We start from the raw sequence: 22,592 nt of genomic DNA, 5'->3' as shown, positions 1-22,592 counted from the left end.
GGATTTTACCGCCAGGGTCAGAATGACCCCCTAGGTCATAATTTGAGTACATATATTGATAATGCATCTGCTGATACATCAATGTTAACAACAGACTACAGTACATTGCATAGATTAGGGGTAAACTATGATAGCTAATTCCCTCACTTACTGATGAAGGCAACTGGGTGAAAACATAACAATCTCTAGCTTCCATGGTGTCTGCATACTGATATAATAATAATTTGTAATACACATTTGCTGATAAATCACCTCTAGAACCATCAGTTTGTAAATGTTTCTTTTCATTGTACAATGGATTCTGATCTGCAATGGGATTTTCAAAATTTGGGACACTTGTTGATGTAACCTTATCTTACTCACTTGCTATGAGTAAACTCAATCCAATGAGCACACTAGTATAATCATGATAACTATCACTACCAATAAACCTATACATATGTATTTACATTTACTACTTTTACTTCTATTAGACTCAATGAGTTCTCAATTTCAGACCAAAAATTAGAATTAAAAAATCAAAAATACAACGCAGCTTGAATGTCCTTGATCTTCTAAAAAGTTCATCAAGAGTTTTTCTACTTGCAAATGTGCAAAAGCTTGCAGTAAGAGTTCAAATGACTCTAATAAAGGCACAGTTCATAATCACTAATAATCACTTCCAAAAAGTAATGTCTTTGTTCTTCAACCAGCAATGAGATTTCAAAGTTCAGATCCAATGCAATTTCAAACTCAAGAATATTGCACTGGGTACAGATTGTTAAAGCAAAAAGTTGCAAACTCCTTCTCCCAGTCATTTGAAGCATAATATGTCCATTCAGGTGCTGAGTATTTTCAGCTTGGTACTCTCTCTTTGAACTTCTGTTTATTTGATCCTCAGCATCACTGTCACTTTGACTCAACTCTTCAGTTTCTTCAGCAATAGTTGGAGACACTTGTACAGCTGGCCCAGTTTACTCTTTAGACCAATTGTCTCCTGGTAGAGCTCTTTTAACTACAGCAACTGGACCTTCATCAACATACGAGCTTTAATGAGTCAACTGATTCAGTCTCGACCTATCTGTACCATCCACTGTTGTTGACTTACTCAGAACCCCATACGACCACACTTGTGCTATAGCAGTCACTTGTCCAGCCCCAACAGCCTGACTAACCTGATCCCTCTCACTCACTGTAACCAACCCTTCTGGAACAGGTGCTGTTTCATATAGGGAACCTGACACTTTGTAAGTATGGCTTGCATGTACCCAGTTATGTAGACCAGCACACTTCACAACTGTAGTGGTTACCAAAACCACCTGGTGAGTCTTTGGAATAATCCAGCACCAAGTCATCTGAAATGCATACAAGCACATTTGCAGGCACTGCTGGCAATCTCATGGCCTCCCCCATGATAATTTCATGAGAGAACAACCCAGTCTTTCTGCCAGGTGTACTATGCATACTCATCAAGACAAGAGGCAATGCATCTGACATTTGGGAGTGGTGGATGCACATACTTTCTCCAACCTAGTCTTCAGGGTGCTGTTAATCTGTTCTACAATTCCAGAACCCTCAGGTCTGTAGCTGCAGTGTAATCGTTGCTCAACTTTTAATGCTGCACACAATAATTTAAATCAATCAATAATTTCTACAGCATGGCTAATAAGCTTAGGGTCTGAAGGTGCTGTTTGTGGGCGTGCTGCTCAATCGAAGAGCCAGGTCCTGAACTGCTTGAGTGATACTGTCTGCCTCAGTTTGAGAGAGTTTGAGAGGACCTCACTCACTAGTTTGAGAGGATGTGTGTTCCATGGCCGGGCTGTGAGGTAGGAGAAGAATCTTCCTCCTGCTGTGCTTTTTTGGATCTTGGGAACTGCTGCGAGGGCGAGCTGGAATGAACAGAGTTGTCTATTGGGTAAGTAGCAGGTGAGGCGGTGGTTGAGGAATGCCGGCCCTATGTTGTGTGGTGCCTTGTATGTGTTGATAAGGAGTTTGTATGTGATGCGCTTGTTGGCTGGGAGCCAGTGTAGATCTCTGAGGTGGGAGGAGATGTGGCTGTGTCAGGGAATGTCCAGGATGAGTCTTGCTGGTGCATTCTGAATTCTCTATAGTCGTAGTCCAGTTTGCTAGTGACGAGTGCGTGTGTGACTCTCTTCCTTGTGTCGGAGGGGATCCACTTGAAGATCTTTCGAGGGATTCAGAGGGTGTGGAAGCATGACGAAGACAAGGTGTTGACTTGGTGGGTCGTGGATAGTGAGGAGTCTAGGATGATGCCTAGAGTGCGTGCATAGTCCGTGGGTGCAGGGGCATTTCCCAGTGCGGTGGGCCACCAGGAGTCGTTCTAGGTGGAAGGAGTGGAGCCGATTACGAGGATCTCTATCTTATCCGAGTTCAGTTTGAGGCAGCTGGCTTCCATCCAGGGGGTGACTGCTCTCATCCCATTGTGGAAACTTCTCTTGGCTTTCACAGTGTCATTGGACAGGGAGAGGATCAGTTGGTTATAGTCAGAGTGGGAGACGATGTTTAGCCTGTGTTGTTTGGTGATCTTGGCTAGTGGGGCCCATGTAGATGTTGAAAAGCTTTGGGCTGAGTGATGATCCTTGGAGTACACTGCAGCATATATCTTTGGGTTCTGATGTGATCAGCGGTAGTCTGACAGTCTATGTTCTTCTGGTGAGGAAGGACCTGATCCCTTCCAGTGCTTTGTCTTGGATACTGGCGTTGTGGAGTCTGGCACAGAAGTTGGGGTGGGAAACGGTGTCAAATGCAGCAGAGAAGTCAAGGAGGATGAGTGTGGCTGTGCCTCCGTGGTCTAGTACGGAGCATATGTCATCGGTGGCTGCTAGCAGTGCTGTTTCTGTGCTATGGTTGCTCCAGAATCTGGATTGGGAAGGGTCTAGGATTTGGTGTGTCTCGAGGAGTTCTGTGATTTGCTGGTTGACTGCCTTTTCGGTTACTTTGGCTGGGAAAGGGAGCAGAGTGATGGGTCTGTCGTTCTTCAGCTCCCTTGGATCGGAGATGGGTTTCTTGAGGAGCGGGTTGATCTCAGCGTGCTTCCAATCTGATGGGAAGGTGGTGGTCTCGAAGGATTGGTTGATCATTCGGCAGAGCTTAGGTGCTATGGTGGCAGGAGGGTTTTGGTTCTTGAAGCCTTCATAAATGTCCTGGATTTTTCAGTGGAAGAAGGTAGCGAGGTTGTCAGAGAGGTCTTGGGAGGGTGGGATGGATGAGGTGTCCCTCCCAGGGTTTGTGAATTCTCTGATGATGGCGAATAGCTCTTTGCTGTTGTGAGCCCTAGTGCTGAGGCATTCTTGAATGGTGGCTTTCTTGGCGGCTTTGATGTTCTGGTGGTGCATGGCAGCTTCATTCTTGTAGGCTATGTGGTCTTCGGTTGATTTGCTGTTCCTGCATTTCTGTTCCAGTCGTCTGTAAGAGCATTTGGACTCTTGTAGGTCTGTTCTGAACCATTTAGGTATTTTGCTATGCCGTTTTCCAGCTGATATCCTGAGGGGAGCTATGCTGTCGGTGCATTCTGATAGCCAGCGGTGTAGATTGCATGTGGCTTCATTAGCGTCTGCTGCGTCCGGTGGTGGGGAATGGCTAAGAGAGTTGGTGAGTTGTGCATTTGTAACTTTGCCCAGCATGTGATGGGGGCGGAGAGCATAGTGGTGTGCAGTTTTCTTTGTGAAGGTAAAGTGGACGCATTTGTTGTCGGTCTAGTGGTGTTCGGAGGAGTGAGAGATGGTGATGTTGTTCCTTGCTAAGAAGACGGGATTGAGGATATGTGCGGCTTTGTCGGTGGGGACGTTGACAAGTTGTTTGAGGCCGAGTGTTGCAAGGTTGTCTAAGAGGTTTGTGGTCATCGTGGATATCAAGGTGAAAGTTGAGGTCGCGGAGCAGGATGTAGTCTGTGCAGGTGAGTGCTTGGGGGGCGATGAGGTTGGCAATGTCTTTGCAGAATTGAGGTCGGGGTCCAGGTGGCCTGTAGATGAGCGTGCCATGGAGGGAAAAGTTGGGGTTGGTCTGAACCTGGAAGTGTAGGTGTTCATGGGTTGGCTGAGACTGTGATTCATTGGTGATTGTCAGGCAGTGGGTGTTCTTGTAGACTATGCCAATGCCTCATCCAGGCCGGTTTGCTCTGTCCTTGTGGATGACTTTTTAGTTGTCGGGGATGGCCGTGGCGATGTCCGGGGCCGAGGTTGGGCTGAGTCACATCTACATGAAGATGGCGGCGTCCGGGGAGGACACAGGGAAACCATACAACTAACCAAATCAAGGGGAAACATGTGTCGGTGGAATACATGCAGGCAAAAGACAAAAAGAGCTAAAAGGACAACAAGTATTTGGAAAAAGGTAATCTCAGCCAAAAAATTACTAAATTGGGCAAAAGATACATAAAAAGGGAAAGCATCCACATGTTAGAAGCTCAGTCTCTTCTGCAGGGGTTAGGAAGAAATACCTTTAAATCTTAGAAAGGCATTTCAAAGGGGAAAGCAAAGAGGAAGATACCACTCCAAGGGGCTCTTCCTCTGCTTCTGATGGGAATCTCAATCTGACCAAAGTTCGAATGGTCATAGGTATATCAAAGTTCATCCATGAACTTGATTCGCCCAGGACAACAGTTCATTTTATGTTGAAGGAGCATCAGCCAATGGAAATTGATCACATGACTCCAAATCGAAGCATTCTTGAGTATTCCCAAGCCCACCATGAGAAGATCATTCATTCATGTAGCTATACATGAGTCTGAAACAATTGCATATAAAGTCAATCCACAGTTCAAGATGTTTTACATTCAAGGACATTGATTTAGGTTCTCTGTATGTCCCAACCAATAGGCATATATCACCAACTGGTCTTCTCACAGGAACGAAGTCTGAAAGAAAGTCCACAAAATGGGAATGACTTAATATTTTCTGCACAGTTAAGAAATTCAGGACCTACCAGGCCTGAGTTATGCTAATGCAAGTGAATTAATAAAGCACATTTATACATAATCTAAAACACAGTTAAATATGCCAATTGTTAATCCTGCATTAATAATTCTTCATTAGCATTTGGATTTCAATAACTTTAAACATGATGACTCTGTTAATATATTTCAGTCAGTATAACGTGGAACTGTATTTACCTATTTTTGCACATGCATTTAAATTATTAGAAATTCAATATTGTTTCAGTACAGAATATTAGTCTAGAGTTTAATTGACATCATGATCTCAGTTTAATCATCCAAACAGCTTCAATACCACCTATGTCAAACTCTACAGACTAAACTAATGCACATTTAAAATGATTTCTCAGTGCATCATTCTACAATCAAACTATTAGTACTTTGATTAACATCATGAATAAACAGTCAAATATAGATGACTTTTGTGACATGAGGGACAGCACTTAGGTTTCTGCTACCACAGTTTATATAAGTTGTAACCTTAAAGGATCTAAACATTTCTTTTTTTGATTTGGGTTTCTCCTTGTGTTTAATAGAAACTCTTTGACAGTGTTTCACAGTACAGGACTGGAATACTGGCTTTATAAAGAGAAGCTGTGTTTGTTGATGTTGTTGATGGAATAGATGTCTCAGACCAGATAAAAAGAGGAAGGTGGGTGCTGTTCAATGATTTATATTGCTTTATTGTTCATTCTAATTCCAAAATGTTGAGTATGTTTGAGTATGTTTAAGTGTTTCCCTTAAAAGTGCTGCATATTGGAGGATTGGAAAAGCAAAAGGATTAGTGCGTTATGCCAGCGTCTGTCTCTTCCAGATCCAGATTATTGCATCATGCGTATTAGAAGAATCTACATTTTTCACTGCCACAGATCAAAGGGGGGGAAGCATTGTTGAGTTGCCCCTGTGCCTACCTTGCCTTAGCTGTAAATCGTGGCCCTATTTCATGCTCTTCATTTTCAAGGCTCTGTGGAATTCAGACCCTGCTGACCCCATGGGGCAGTAGCTAATCTCTGCTCTAATTTATTAGAGAAGATTAAATTAAGCAATACATCTAAGTGGTCCTCAGTATGGCAGACAGCCCACTGATGCACGTGCTCCAGAGTGGAAATGTAACAGTGCTGCACAGGCTGTACTCACAGCAAGTCCCAAGATGCAGAGTCATGCCTTGGCCTAGAAGGGGTCATGAAATCACTTGTTAGGCTCAACCCTGAGATGTGATTAAGGGACGAAGTTGATGGTAAGCTTTATCTCTGCTATGATTCTGATAAGGAAAACAGAAAAGTGATGATTGAAAGGCATGAATTAATCTCAGCCATTGGTAATTACTTTGGGTCAAATTCCAATCTATTGTTTTTTGCTAACCGTGTCACTCCTGACATAAACCAGACAGAGGCAAATAAGAGTTGGTCATACTCCAAGAGTAACCATTCAGTCTGAATTGCTAGGCCTAGCCCCATATAAACAGGAACCCAAGTAGGCCTAGATTAATTTTGATCTTGTTGTGCCTCATCAGTGAGGTGCAGCCTAAGGCCTATAGCTCAGTGAGCACAGGGCCATGCTATCAACAGAGCCTTTGCCTATGCAAACTTTAGGAATGCTTCTTTGTATAAAAGCTATTACTAGACATAAATAGGTGAAGAACAATTGCCTGTCTCAAACTGCCATTAATAGAGAAACCTAATTTTATATATGTTATTGGTAATGGAAACCAGCAGACTTGGTGCTATTTGGTCTAATACTAAAACATATTAGTGCATTGATGGCTTTTGCTGCTTTAAGCTTTGACGGAGAGTGTGACACTGGGCACAACTCATATCGAGATATAGCGAGTGAGGTCCCGACAGATCTCCTTTGTAGAGGCAGAATTGACACCAGTGATTAAGTGTGTCCTGAAGTGTGACAAGACGCAAATTTTATTCCATGATCTTGTGCCAATGATGTCAAAGTGCTAGGAAAGAGTGAACTCCAAAAGTGGTTGGTCTCATGAGACACTTCATGTACAGTGAAATGACAACTATTGTCAGAGAATTGTCACTGCTGCATCCAAGGGTGCGTGACTACTTGTTTGAAAGTAAGGATTTATATCTGGACAAGAGGAAGACACCAGCAGCAATATATCAGTGAGTGCGAGCTTTGGGACCTCCAGCACACTCTGACAAACGGGTGCTGGCCATGGGTTACCTGTAGGTGTTGGCACATAAGCATGGTGCACGTTTCTGTTGCTGGTCCAAGGACACGACTGCAATATCCACGCATGGTGGGCCATGCTGGATGCACACCACGGGCAGAGGTCTGCCTCAGCTGACACCAGTAGTCCCAGAACCTGCATGTGGAAAGACCTTCACAAACTGTGCAACCAGGACAGCATTGCTCTCCAAAAGGAGGAGAAGAGTGCACACTAGAGCACACAAGAGTGGGGACTGAATAAGTATTGCATTGTGGTTAAGAGTGATTACAATGACAAAAGCTCCCCATCAAGTTGCACTGAGATTCTCCACAGAGGGCCACTGGCCAATACACCCTCCCAGTAAAAAATACACTAGTATGCTGAATGAATATGCTTATTTCCACTATTTTTTACAAAACATAAAAAAGATTTCTTGGGGTAAACCCTAAACTCCCTTCCTAATGTATCTCTAAATCCTATCCATATTTTAATCTTCACGTTTTATATATTTTCTTTATAAGAACAACATTACATCGAAAGGTAGGCCTACTGAAGATCATTAAATAAATAAATTCTGGAGAGAGTCAGGGATCAATGGAGGGTGGCGTTATTCACCCCTTTCATTAGGACTAAAATAAAAGAATCTTCCTCCCTGAATCTGTGTCAGGTCCGGTGGCGATGATTATTCACTTCTTTCTTCACTTTTAATGGTACAGCAAATTCACAGTTCAAACAAAAAAATACTGTAAACACTACATTTCCCATGAGTCCAAAGACATCTCCCTGGTAATCATAAACCAATGGTAACACCTTTCGACTGTATAAATGCATGTCACAATCCGTCCTTCCTCTTTCTTCACTGCTGACCCGTCACTTAAGTCCCTCACTTCTTTAACGCTGTTAGGTGTCCCTTCCTAATGTTGTTAGGTGTTGCCGAATGGATTTGCCTTATTTTATTGAGTGTGATAGTTAATATTATTGCTGTTTACATTGTTTGCTTAACAGCTTTCCTTTGCAGAGCGAAGTAGGCTTTGTCCCAAGGGCATATTCTGAGTACCACACGAGTCCTCTAGGTGGTGCGGTTTTGCGCTATCCATTAGATCCATTAGGCGTGCTGTGGCCCACTGCCTGCACACTTTCAACAGCACTAGTCAAGTACACTGCACGCAGTAGGGAGGCATGATTGGTCCCTGGCCCACATTTAGGCCTGTAACACCGCCTGCGCCTCCCTACCAACCCTTGCTGACAGAGTGTTGTAGTAAGCACCTCGGTCCTCAGTCTCCTCCATTGTCACGCCCCCTGGTGGCATTTACTGCCTAACCCAGCATGAGCACCTGCGAGGGGGCAACCCTGGATTTGTTTCCAAGGACGTGATAAATTACAGATTCTCTCATCCCTTTAACATGGGCTCTTTTAGAGATCACAAATACTCCCCTAACCTGGCCTCAGAAGAGGAATAGCCTCCTCAGCACCACCTTCCTGCAGGGGTGGACATACCCTTTTCCCAGGAGATCGCCAATGCGCTGGCACCACTGCAGAAAAGCGTGGATAAACTTATGTTCCAGGTCTCCACCGGCTCAGGGATCTTGGGGCATACAGAGGCAGGTACTAGTGGTTTTTCCACTACGGTCCCTTCGAGGCCTTTGAAACATGACACAGGGCACATTGAAGGCTGTGATCGCTTGAGAGATGAATTCCGTAAGGGCGTGCGCACATTACGGAACATACCCTGCCAGGAGGATGTTTTACCCAGGGAGCTTGGCAACGATGTGCCCCAGATTTTCGACCCTGATCTAGAGTCTCCCAAAATTGGGGGGTGACACCATGATGAATGTTCATCGGTGGAGGGGTACGACTCAGGCAGACCCTGGTGCCCGGGCTCGGCCCCACTGGTTCTTTTGAAGGGGATCAGATTCTTCCCCTGCTGGGGAGGTGTAAAGGGCAGGTCCAGCCGAGCTACCAAAGAAGGAGCTAATGCCCCAGGAGGCGTAAATAGTAAGCAGAACCATTTATTCCCCTCTAAACTGGGAGGGAGGCTGAAAGACGTTATGAATGAGGCGGATTGGTCATCAGAATCCACCTTTAAGAAATTCAATTTCCTTCAGGGCGACTGGGTAGTCTACCTGGATCCCAAAGATGCCTATTTGATGATACCCATCTTTCCACCTTGCTGCCGCTTCCTGCAATTTGAATGGAGGAATCAGGTCTACGAGTTCCAGTTTCTATCGTTCAGCCTCTCATAGGCTCCATGGTGTTTCATGAAGCTCCTGAAACTGGTTGTGGAGACATTTCGAATGCAGGATGTCAGGTTAATTTTATATCTCGACGATATCCTGATGATGGATCAGTCTCACATCCAACTGATGACCTACTTGAACACGACTCAGACTACGAACACGACTAATAGACACCACTTTAGCTATGCTGAAACTTTCAGAACAGAAGATCGTCAAGATCAAGATGAAGCTATTCAAAATTCTCAGGGGGGACAGACTATCTCTCAGACAGCTAGCAAAGATAGTTCGGTTATTGCCTTCTTTGATCCAAGTTATTTTTCCAGGACCCCTCCACTGCAGAGCCCTACAACAGTTGATTGTCCCACCTAGGGAGGGGCCTCACTTACTCGTAGCTAGTGGCTCTATCACCAGAAGCCAGAATGGAGATTCAAGGGTGAATAGACCATGTGGAGGCATGGAATGGGTGATCGATTTTTGGCTCCCTACTGGACCTGGTAACAGAGTCAGATGCCAGCCGGCTAGACTGGGTCTCCAGGTGCAGCGAGACCTCCAAGAGGAGTTGCACATGCACATCAATTGCCTAGAACTTCTTGTGGGTTCCTTTGTGATCCGGTCTCTTACACCGGACAAGGTGTCATGCAGTGTTCTACTGAGGATGGACAACAGGACAGCGGTCCAATATATCAACAGATTGGGAGGTACACATTCCAGAGCAGTAGCGGAACTAGCCAAGGACTTTGGCACTAACGCCTCCAGTGACAGATCTTGGTGACAACAGAATACCTACCAGATTCCCAGAACAAGGTAGCAGACTGAAATTCCAGACATCTCAAGGATTCCAGCGAAGGCTACTTGATCTGTTGATCTTTCAAGCCCTGATGGAACAGTGGGGCCCTTGCAATGTGGACCTATTTGCCTCCAGACTGAACACTCAACTTCCCAGGTATTTCAGTTGGAGACCAGACCCGGGGGCAGCAGCAGTGGAAGCCTTTCACCAATATTGGATGTCGGGGCAGGCCTATGCGTTTCCTCCTTTTATTCTGATTCTGTGGTTGGCTGCCACAGTCTAAAGACAGAAAGCGTCTTTGATACTCATCACTCCGATTTGGAAATCTCAAGCATGGTTCCCCACTCTTCTAGAGTTGCCATGGATGGAACTGCTGACATTGCAGTCGTCACATGGGATTCTTCGGGAACCCTCCGGAAATCATCATCCTCTGGTGACCCAAGCCCATCTGAACCTGATGGCCTGGAGGATTTCAGGCGATATTGGCAGGACATCGGACTTTCTGAAGAAGCTGACAGACTCATCAGAGAGGCATGGGCACTGGGCGTGACCAAAAGGTATAAATCGGTTTGGAATCAATGGTCTAGTTGGTGTATGGAGAGACACACTTGAATCTAGTGGGGGCCTCAGTTTTACACATAATCAATTTCCCTGCAGACCTCCACAAATCAGGTCTGGCATACTATACGTTGAATTCCTTAAGGTCGGCCATCTGGACAAGACACCTTCCCATCAACAATATCCCTGTGGGAGAGCATCCTTGGGTATGCAAACTATTTAAAGGAATCGGAATGGTTAAGCCCCCGGAACAGAGATATTCCAGTCTGCGGGATGTAAATAGAGTCCTTCACCACCTCTCAGAATGGCAGGATAACCAATGCTTATCTGGGAAAGAGATATCAGCCAACCTGGCCACGCTTTTATGCCTCATATCCTGCAAGAGGTTCTCGGATGTTAGGGCCTTGGACCTCACAGAGAGAATCTTTACTCCTGGAGGGGTTACACTTACTATATCTAGACGGACCAAACAAATACCAGGTCAGTATCCTATCCTATGTTTGAAAGTTATCCTAAGCTTTGTGTGGTAAGATGTCTTTAGGTATACGAGGAAATGACGGCAAATGTAAGACCACCAGATGAGAAACGGTTGTTTATTGCTATTAAGAAACCATACAAGGCAGTTTCTTTCCCTTCTATTGCTAAGTGGGTAAGATTGATCATGAAGGAGACTGGCATCGATGTTCACCTTTTAGGTACACATACTACCAGGGGTGCCATGCCCTCTAAGGCAATCCAGGTAGGTGGTAGGCTGAAAGACGTTATGAATGAGGCGGATTGGTCATCAGAATCCACCTTTAAGAAATTCAATTTCAAACCTATCCATGGAGGCTGCATCTCTGGTGGTGAGTAAACTTTGAACATGCATAATCCTTGCCTCCGGTCCTGACATAGAATTAAAGATTTCCTAGCTAACGTAAAGGACATTTTCAATTTGATTAAGAACACATAGGCAAGGATTATCCCACCCTATGCATTGAGCATTATGATTCCTCCCTATTCTTTGATGTACATGCATGGTAAGGCACTTCTGGTGATGAATAATATTGGAGTATTTTAGGATCACAGATAATATCATTATCTCGTACCCTTTCTGGTTAACCAATGGTATCTCCGAGATGGTTAACCTTTTACTATGCGTAACAGGTGAATTGCCTATGTCAGTTTTCCTTATATGTATATGTTGAAGCTATAATGTTGTTAAATTTGTTTTTGGTAATTACCATGACCTTGTCTGATTTTATCTGGTAATGTTCGAGGGTGCTTAATATTTTCTCTTCCTTCTAGGCTCTGGCTCCAAGACGAATTGAGGCTGCTTGAAATTAACTTCCTACAGTGAAGAAGAGGAAGGACAGACTGGAATACGCATTTATATGGCTATTCTGACTGTGTTACCATTCGTTTATGGTTACCATGGAGATGTTCTTGGACTCATGGGATATGTAGTGTCCATGGTATTTTTTGTGTCTGAACTTGCTGTACCATTAAAGGTGAAGAAAGAAATGAATAAGCCTCGCCTCCCTGCCCTTAATAGAACAGAAATTTTCCTTTATGTTAGCCAGGAAAGTTTTCATTATTTCTGATTTAGAAGAGCACCTACCCTGCCTAGTGTTTGCTCCAGCCCTGGTTAAGCATGTAAAGTAAGTAGGGCAACCGGATCCTTAAATGATTAGTAAGATCTGCCGGCATTGAGTGTGGAATACTCCCAGATCTGATAGCCCGCCCGTAACTGTACAGCATGTTACTTCCCATAGAAGACAGGGGAGGAATTGAGTTGCCATTCATGCAGTTCCCACCAGAATGCTGTAATGGGCACAGGCTGGTGATGAGTTTCTATTTTTGTTCGCCATATCATGGAATGTGCTTTCCGGCGAGGTGCAGGCTCTCATTACATTAAATATAGAAGCGGCGCGTCCTGCTGGAGAGCTATTCTAGTCCTGTTATGATACTGTATCGAGGAAAATGGCGAAAAGCACGGTCCTGCAGCAGATACAAGTTGCCTTGCTTTTTGCTTCCGCCAAGCATGCAATCAACATCTCTGCCGGTTACGGCTCAGTGTGTTAGCAACGCTGGAAAAAATGTTCATTCCATTAATTACTGTCAACATTACTTCAATGAGTGTCTTAAACATGCTACTATTATTTTCTATTTTAAGCTATGCGTTTAACAAACTGACAACACAATAGCTCAGAAGAAATGCAGGAAGCATACAATTGTGTCTCCTTCTTGGTCTTGGACTTTAAACCATTCTTAATATATTTTCGTACAAGGGCAATATTTTTCCAGCTAGCAGTCATTAAAAGTCCACAATTCAACACCGTCAAAATCATCGTGCATCGCAAGCAGGTTTTCCTGTATTACGTAGGCATGTGAATGAATGCTGCCTTTCATACTGCATATTTTATGCACGTGCCTCGGAGAAGGGTGTGTTCTATGAATTTTAAAAAGCGTTATCCATTTGACAACCATGGTTATAGCTTATGCTGAACTTTGCGACGTTGATTTAATATGGATTGAGAGAATATCATCACAACTGTTACCAAAAGCAGTTCCCTAAAAAAGCATCCCAAAAACTGTTACCATGAGCATAATTGAAAACAAATGTCAATCATTGCTTTCGTGGGAACAAAATGAGATGTTATAGTGGTCATTTAGACTCATTGATAAACACCCAACACACATTACATTTTAATTGGGTGATTGAAGTGTTATAGCGCTTAATTTGCAGAGTGGGACAAAAAATGTGGAATTCTGTGCCACTTTATTGCACTAGATCTCTATGTAATTAGCCTATCTTTTCTGTCTTGCATTGTACATACCACTAGCTCTCTTTTAAAAGAGCTCTAGTGCTCCAAAGGGTACACATTGCCTATGGATCTGGTTTAACACTAATACGTTGGTTTAAATTACTACATACTCACATAGCTTGGGTCGAAATATATGATTTCCTTTCAGTTTGGACTACTGGATAGATTATTGATCGAACTCACAACCAGACGTCATCAGTTGGGGGACTTATATAAAGCATTTTTCATCAAAGGGGGATCAAACAATCTCTTACATAAGTTTGCATTCGTTTTTAAAAGATATAGGGCCAGATGTAGCAAAGGGTTTGCGCCTCGCAAACAGCGAAAAATGCCGTTTGCGAGGCGCAAAAGCCTCTCTGCTATGCAGAAATGCATTTTGCGAGTCGGATCCGACTCGCAAAATGCATTTCCGACTCACAAATAGGAAGGGGTGTTCCCTTCCTATTTGCGACTCGCAATGCTATTCAATTTCATTTGCGACCGCGAAAGCGATCGCAAATGAAATCGCAGTTACCATCCACTTGAAGTGGATGGTAACCCAGTCGCAAATGGGAAGGGGTCCCCATTGGACCCCTTCCCCTTTGTGAATGGAAACAAAAATAATTTTTCAGAGCAGGCAGTGGTCCTATGGACCACTGCCTGCTCTGAAAAATACCGAAACAAAAGGTTTCGTTTTTTTTTCTAAGTGCAGCTCGTTTTCCTTAAAGGAAAACGGGCTGCAGATAGAAAAAAAAAAAACTGCTTTATTAAAAAGCAGTCACGGACATGGTGGTCTGCTGTCTCCAGCAGGCCACCATCCCCGTGAGTGCCCATACTTGCAATGGGGTCGCAAACTGCGACCTACCTCATTAATATTAATGAGGTGGGTCTTTGCGACCCCATTGTGAGTTGCAGAAGGTGTCTGAGACACCTTTCTGCATAGCAAATTGCGACTTGCAATTTGCGAGTCGCACGGACTCGCAAATTGCAATTCGCAATTTGCTATTTTGCTACATCTGGCCCATAGCATCTTCCATAAAGATAGTGTGCATTGTTCGACGTGTATGTGATGGTGATATTAAAATAAAAAGAGGAGATGTATTGAAACATTCCAATCATATTGAATATTATAGTGATCGTTCTATTTAATGGTTAGTATTAAATTGTTTGAAAACTATAGCTAGCACATTGTCAAATGCTTTGTATCCCTCAGAAAGAAGTAACAAGTATTGGCAAAGCCAATCAGTATTGGCAATGAAAGAGCTATTGGGTTTGTCAATATCATTTAGCCACCAAAAATGTTTACTTCTGATGACCCGTATCTGTCCTAGCGCATGTTGTCACCTCCTGCAAACAGCGATTCATTAAAAGGGATTAGCCTTGGTCTGCTCTTTGATGTTAAAAAAATTCTCCCTGCACCCAGCAGTCAGTTGGGAGCGCCCCCTCATGAGCTCTTACTTTGGAAACACATCCACAAAATTAATGGCAAAATAAATGTGACCTCCGCTTGAATCTTTGCTATAGCTAATTAAGCAATTAACATTTTTGCAAGAATGGTGCCTTCAAGAGGACCTTAAGTTGTGCCCTGCAAATCTCAATAATAAATGACCACACGAAAATGTGGTGCTTTTCCAAAAAAGAGACACAATTTCTGAATGTTTTGTCAGATCGCTTTACACTTTTAAAACAAAGTGTTAAGGTCATCTACTGAGAGTCAAAGTGCAATAATCGGTGTTCAGCATAACCTTCTACATCTCATTTTGAAGTCAGAGAATGTAAGTGAACAGGCCCTTCGGAAATAAAGTGTCTGTCATTTGACCTGTCTTTGAATACACAGATAAGAACAAGATTTACAAGCCTGGGGGGGCGTGGATAGGAACCAGCCAAGATGGCCGCCATTTACCAGAGCTCCATTCTCCGCTATAGAATCTCCCACAATATCCGCACATTAATCCTTCCTCCTGCCAGTAGCTGCGGTCTGGTGCAGCCAGAGTAGCGGGGCAACTGTTTGGAGGCCGTGGGGCTCCCTACACCCATGCGGTGAGCGTGTGTGCGTCCTGCGGCCTAGAGGCGGCAGCACGACCACGTCGAGCCGGCCGTCGGAACGCGGAGCACTGAGCCTGCGTCTCTGACGTGCCGGTGGTGGAGAGGTGACATCGGGCAGGGTGGTGCACCCGCACCGGAGACCCGTGAGTGCTGGGCCTGGTCGAGGGTCGCTGCGAACACTTGGTGCCTCTGCTCCCCACCCCCTCTGTCATAGGCAACTGGAGTAACATCAGGGGCTGGGGGCTCCGGAAGCAGGCAGCATAGGGAGGCAGTGGCGCGAGGTGTAGGAGCCTGAAGAGGTGGGCGGGCGGGTGGTAGGTCTGTCTCCCACTCGCGACCGGATCTAGTGGGCCGCAGCGCTGAAGTATGAGGCAGGGGTGCAGCGAGATTCGGGCGGTGGCCCTTACTCAGCCGTCTGCCGTGAAAGTCAACTAGACCTGCGTGGGGGAGCGGCGGGTGGTTGGCTCCCCCCATCAGCGGCGATGCAGCTGATGTGCCCAGGGAGCAGAGCGGACCGCCCCCTGTGAGGAGCAGTGAGAAAGGCTGGGGCCTCAGTGTGGAACGGCGTGGTACTGGTGAAGCCACTGCGTGCTGGAGAGGGGTGCTGCCTGGCTTGGTGGACTTCGGTCTGGGGACAGTTGAGGCCCGCAACTGGGTGAGGCTTTGGCTGAGGGGTTGCTGACAAGCCACCTTGGCAGGAACAATCCTCCAGCATGATCAGGAACAAAGGGCAGCCCTCGCAACAAACGAATAAAATAGATAAATACGCGGTGCCGAGACAGACATGGGGGCCCATGGTGCCGGACAATGCCGAGGGGGGACAGAAGAAGGACCGGGCCCCTCGTGCGAACCCTCCATGGGCGCAATAATGGCTGCCATTCAAGACATGAGGGGATCGCTGGAACCCAAACTAGATGCAGTGACGATGGATGTTACCCTTCTCCAAGCTGATCTAAAGAAAGTTGCAGAGAAGGTTACCAACGCAGAAATGGGCATTGCCCGGTTACAATCTACGTCTAAGAGACATGAGGACCAGATACTATTTCTCACTGCGGAACAGGAGAAAATAGTGGCACGCCTGGAGGATCAGGAGGGGAGGGCCCGGAGAAACAATATCAGAGTGGTTGGGGTGCCAGAGGGCGTCCAGGGCCTGAGTGTCGAGCTTTTTCTGGAGACCTTGATGACAGACTCCATGCTCCCTAAGGGGCTATATAAATTCTTCACTGTTGAGCGGGTGCACAGAGCTCCGGTCCCGCCTCTGTGACCGGGGGGCCCCTCTGAGGACCATCATTGCAAGAATTTTCAACTTTTGGGGCAGAGGTGCCATCCTGCAGGCCACCAGATCCCACGGCGATCTTCAGTACAATAATGCTACCATCAGTTTTTTTTCCAGATTTCACACTGAGGGTCCAACGACAGCGCCAAAGCTTTCAAGAGGTGAAAAAAGTACAGCGGGACCGTCAACTCAAGTACATGATGCTCTTCCTGGCAAGACTGAGGGTAATCACGGAGGGAAAAACAGGCATTTTGACACTCCAGAGGAGGCATGGGAGTGTCTGGAGGGGTCCAGGTCTGTGGGCCGCATGGAATGTCGGGGTCCCGGAGGAGGACACAGCGGAAGGAAGAGGGTGGTCCCCCTCACAATGACAGGAACAAGGAGTGGAGACAGCGAGATCATTGACATAATGACGAAGCAGGCTCAGCGCTCCATTAGAACTGGCAGGAGGTTCAAAGCTTGTAATGTACATTGGGGGATTGTTTTGAGTTTACTGTTGGCATTGCTAATGATGAAGGCAAGGAACGGTGGCACTAGCCCACCCACGAAGGAGTTCAAGATGTTTTGGGCGACAGGTGCTCCGCTGATTGGGGGGTGGGCAGTTCAAAGCCTGCTATGCGGGGTTGCTGGGTGGGGGCAGTTTCTGGTTGGGGACTGTTGATCTACTGCTTATGGTTCTATGCTGTTTCTATGCCATTGCACAGCGATGTGATGCTCTGTGACATTGCTCAGGACTAGGCGTCATGGGAGGGACTACAAGAACAGGTGATTGGTGCAGTGACCCCGTTGGATGGGGGAAGGCACACACATGGCAGGACCGACAGTTCGCACTCTTAGGGTCATGACATGGAATGTGAATGGTCTGGGCAGCCACAATAAACGAACCATAGCCCTTCAGTACCTGCACAGACACAGCCTGACCTTGTCCTGTTACAAGAAACGCATCAAAAAGGGAATCATTACAAGGCGTTAGACAGGTTTGGGTACCAGTTGGTAGGTCACACAGGTTACACAACATTCTAGGGGGTGGGTATCCTTATCAACAAATCAGTACCATTTATCCTGTCACGCACCTGGTTGGACACATTGGGGTGGTATGTGGCTGTCTCAGGAGTGTGGGAAGGGCACATTCTTAACATGTGCTCGGTGTATGTTCCTCCAAGACTGCAGTGTTCTACTCTGGTGGATCTTGGCGCCCTGCTGTTAGATCTCCCGCCAGGACTCCTGGTTTTAGGCAGCGACATGAATCTTGTGACTGACCCGAGGCTAAACAGAATCTCATGTGCAAGGGAGCCCACTGCTTCAACGGCACTGCGGTCCTTTCTGGACTCCTTTGGCCTGGCGGGCCTGTGGCGGGAACAGAATCCGGGGAAGAGGCAGTTCACTTACTCCTCAGTTCCCCATAATAGCTTGTCAAGGCTGGACTATCTATTCACGACATGGACTCATGTGGTTAGGTTACGGGAGGTAGCACACTACTCGAGAGGGATCTCAGACCATTCTCCTGTAGGGGTCACCCTGCTTTGCTCTCCACAGTCCTACTCTCTGCCGCCTCGACTTGACCCTTCGCATCTGCGAGACAAATCCTTTGTCGACAAAATGAGGGAGAGGGCTAAGCAATATTTTGAGGAAAATCTAGGATCCGTGGACTCGGCCTGTAGTATGTGGGAAGCCCTTAAAACTGTATTAGGGGCCACGCGCAAGACATGATTGGTGGCAAGAAAAAGGAACGAAACATGCAAGCCCCAAACCTTGAGTGGGAAATCGCAGCTCTTGAGGCCCGCTGTGAGGTGGACAGAGGGGCAGAGGGTGGTCTTCAGCTCCAGCTACGATTCAAGCTCTATGAGCTGCGGGTCTTGGCTGAACAGCATGCTCGGGCATATGCGCTGGCGACACAGCATCGACTATGTGATGTGGATGACAAAGCCAATAAACTGCAGGTCTGGTTGGACAAGAGGGACCGTGAACAATCTTGGGTCAGGGAGGTAAAGTCTAAAGATGGTGACCTATGTGGGACCAATGAATCTATAGCGGAGGCCTTCCCCGCATATTATGAGGAGGTTTATACCTCAGTGACTCGGATGACTGAGGATTGTGCGGACCTCCTGCGGGACATCCCGCTTCAGGAACTCTTGGAGGAGGAGAGAGGTGAGCTGGACGCTTAGCTGTCAGAGGGGGAGGTTACTGCAGCATTGCAGGGGCTCCAGTCGGGCAAAGCAGCGGGACCGAATGGACTCCCGATGGAGTTGTTTAAGTGTCTGGGGAACAAGGTAGCAAAACATATGTTGGCCATGTTTCAGGAGGCAAGGGAGGTTGGAGTGTTGCCACCGGACCAGCGGATCGCGACTATCGTATTGATACTGAAGAAAGATAGACCCCCTGAGATGTGCGCATCCTATAGGCCCATCTTCCTTCAACGCGGAGGTCAAGGTTCTGGCGAAGGTCCTGGCAATCAGACCATTACTATGCAAATCCATCGGGACCAATCGGGCTTTATGCTGTCCAGATCCACACGCTTGAATTTGAGTAGACTCAATGGGGTCTTGCATATGACGGATCACCAGAATAGAGAGCAGACGGTGCTCCTATCCCTCGATGCTAAAATGACCTTCGATAGCATGGAATGGCATTATATTTTTGCGGTCCTTAGGAGGTTCAGAGTGGGCCCACGGTGAACCGGTGGCTCGGGTGTGGGTCAATGTGTCGATGTCACGGCCCTGTGCCTTACACAGGGGCAAACGACAAGGGTGTCCGCTCTCCCCGATCCGGTTCGCGCTGACACTTGAGCCCTTGACGGAGTGGATTAGGCAGGATCCCCTGATTCAGGGCACCAACTCGGGAGCATCATAGGAAGAAAATATCTGCCTCTACACCTAGATGACATTTCGCTATATGTCATCCAACCCGCTCATTCGGGGACCACTCCGGCTACCAGATTGAATGGGCCAAATTGTTGGTGTTCCCTCTGGCTGGGGCTCCCTCCACATTGCCTCCCTGGCTGTGATATGCGGATCTCCATGGACGGTTTTAAATAATTGGGGATATATGTGACTAGGAATCAGGAGCACTTTCTTAAGGAAAACCTGCAGCCCCTGCTTGACAGATTCCGTGGGGATGTGGCTCATTGGAGGACGTTGCCTCTCTCTCCCATGGGTAGAGCGGCCCTCTACAAGATGATGCCTCTGCCTCGCCTTTTATATGTTCTTCTGAATACCTTTTACAAGATACCGGTGGAGGTGTGTCACCGATTGGATCGGGACATCAGACTGCTGCTCTGGGACAGTGGCTGTTCCTGTGTGGCATTGCTGAAATTGAAACTGGGGGTGTATGAAGGTGGAAGGGCTATTCTGGACCCTCTTGGTTACTACTGGGTGACACAACTGGTGACTGTTAACGACTCGGCCTTTGCTGACCAGGAGGACACAGTGTTCCGGGTGGATAGACAGATGATGGGCAGGGGGTATATCAGCTGGCCCTCTAGGCCCCTGCAAGTGTGCGAGCGCTGTCTGTGCACACTGCGACGGTGGTGAGGGTGTAGTGTGATGCCACCCACTTCCTTGGTTGGGGAACTACCTTGACGGCCCGCACCCCACTGTGCTGTAGTGATCTACTTGGGGGACCTGAAGATCTTGGGCGGGTTCCACAGGTGGTCTCTTTTGGGGATTGAGCATCTGGGGGATGTCTGGAGAAGTCAGGCACTCGTAACGTTTGAAGTCCTTCAGCAAGAATACGCTATGGTGGGAACAGAGCGGTTTAGATACCTGCAGCTGAGGCATGCACTGGGTTGACATGTCTCAGAGCATGAGCGATTGCCTGACAGCCCCTGACGGAGCCTCTGGTGGCAAAGGCCATAACTCTATTGGACAAGAAATTGCTGAATAATTCCCCAGACCCGATGACTGCCCTGAGCGCCAAATGGAGGTGGACCTGGGAGCACTGAACGACGAGGACTGAGGGGAGGTGAGGCAGGGTCCTAGAGTTGTGGCAATCAAAGCAAGACTCAGACTGATCCAGTTGAGGATTCTGCACAGGGTATATTATTCCAGGGTGGTATTGAGCAAGATGGGCAGGGCACAGACCTCCCAGTGCTTGCGGCGATGCGGGTTGGAGGGCACCTTCTATCATATACTATGGACATGTCCTGTGATAAAGACTTACTGGGAGGGGGTTGCTGGGGTGGCGGCCTGGGTGTTGGGTAGAGAGGTCCCATTAGACCCCAAGCTGCTTCTACTTAATGTGGCGGGAGAGGAATACTGGCCGAAACAGGAAGCATTATGGTTGGCCATAGCAGCAATAGTAGCCAAATGCAATATAGTGCAGGCGTGGGGCGCAGAGTCTCTGCCAAGTATACGTGAATGGGAGACGGACTTGGACTGGTGCTGCAGTGCAGAAAAGGTAATTTACGAGAGCAGGGGCTGCCCCAGGAAGTGGATAAAAATCTGGGGATGGTGGGGGGCCTACAGATGTACAATGTGACCTTTGGTGGGCTGTGTGCGGGTGGGTGGAGGGCTTGGGATCGGGCTGTACCTGACTATGCGATCGGGGGGGTGCTCGATTGACATGTTATACCCTCGAAATTCTACACTTGCTGTGATTGGTCTCTGAGTAGTAGATAAATGATGGGTCATTTATTGCCGTCTGCTAAATTCTACAATATCTGTTTTGTTGTTTAGTAAAAAGATTTGTAAAAAAAAAATTTACACGCCTGTTTACAAAGGAGCATCGAGCAGGAATGCAATATTGCACTTTTTTCACCTCTTGATGTAAAGCAAGAGCTGCTGCTGCCTGCCGGGGTACCGCCACTTCCTTAATCTGAATGAAAGAGAACCTGGCCTTCGGAATTACATTGCAATACATTTAAAGTACACGCTGCACAATCACATCATTCTAGTGGTCCTGCCAATCTATACCTTGCACTTGGTCAAGGCTAGTGATTAATTATTAGCAAATTCTTTAAGGCAGTATTGGAGCATGGCACTAGCCGTACCGCTTCAGCTTCAAATGCGGAGCAGAACATATGGGTGTTTTGCACACTGGAAACTATATTCCGTGAGTGCTACAAATTATTGTGTTTAGAAGGTATTGGACATGAGCTGTGGATGTGCAACTCAAGCCTGTTTTGGGCGCGTCACCTAATTACTAGAACGTTGAGTCATGCCATGTGGATCTTTAAAATGGAGTCAAGACGTTTTGTATAAAATGATTTCCTTCTGTGTTGCACGGTATGTGGAAGGCCTTTGTTGGCGCGACTTCAGTTGATAGAGGGAATTTACGAACTTATTGCAGAGGATGTGCTTTGATAGTCACCGAAAAAATGAGTCTTTAATTGTGGTTTGCTGTCTTGTAACATGTTAATTTTAGATACTCAATTTAAGAAATAATCAATATGAAAAAAGTAATAGGCACATGGATGTCAGTAAATCTTTGAGAATTAGTAAAAATGATTAACAAGCCTATGGTATTTTTAGCTATTTTTGAGAATCGGATCCAGCTATCTTAGCGCAAAGCCCGACCACTGGCAGCTTCGTAGAGCTGCACAGGGTCTGCGCCTTCTGATTCCCATATTGCATCGTTTGGCTCTCTCCCTTCCGCTGCCTTCCTCCCGTTTACAATGTATTGAAAAACATTGTAGTTTCCAGGACTTTTAAGAACAGTTCCTCTGAGCCAGATTGGTTGTCTTTTCAAGCAATTGAAGCACTCTTAGTTTGTTGAAAGGTGTTGGCTGAATAGTACTCCATAATACAAATACTAGCTGTGACCTAGAAAGTTTCAGGCATACGGATGACGTTGCAGCCAAGGGGG

This window comes from Pleurodeles waltl, chromosome 8, assembly GCF_031143425.1.
Source record: "Pleurodeles waltl isolate 20211129_DDA chromosome 8, aPleWal1.hap1.20221129, whole genome shotgun sequence".
NCBI classification, from domain to species: Eukaryota; Metazoa; Chordata; class Amphibia; order Caudata; family Salamandridae; genus Pleurodeles; species Pleurodeles waltl.
The sequence above is the reverse complement of the archived record's forward strand: the minus strand, read 5'-3'. Positions refer to the sequence as shown.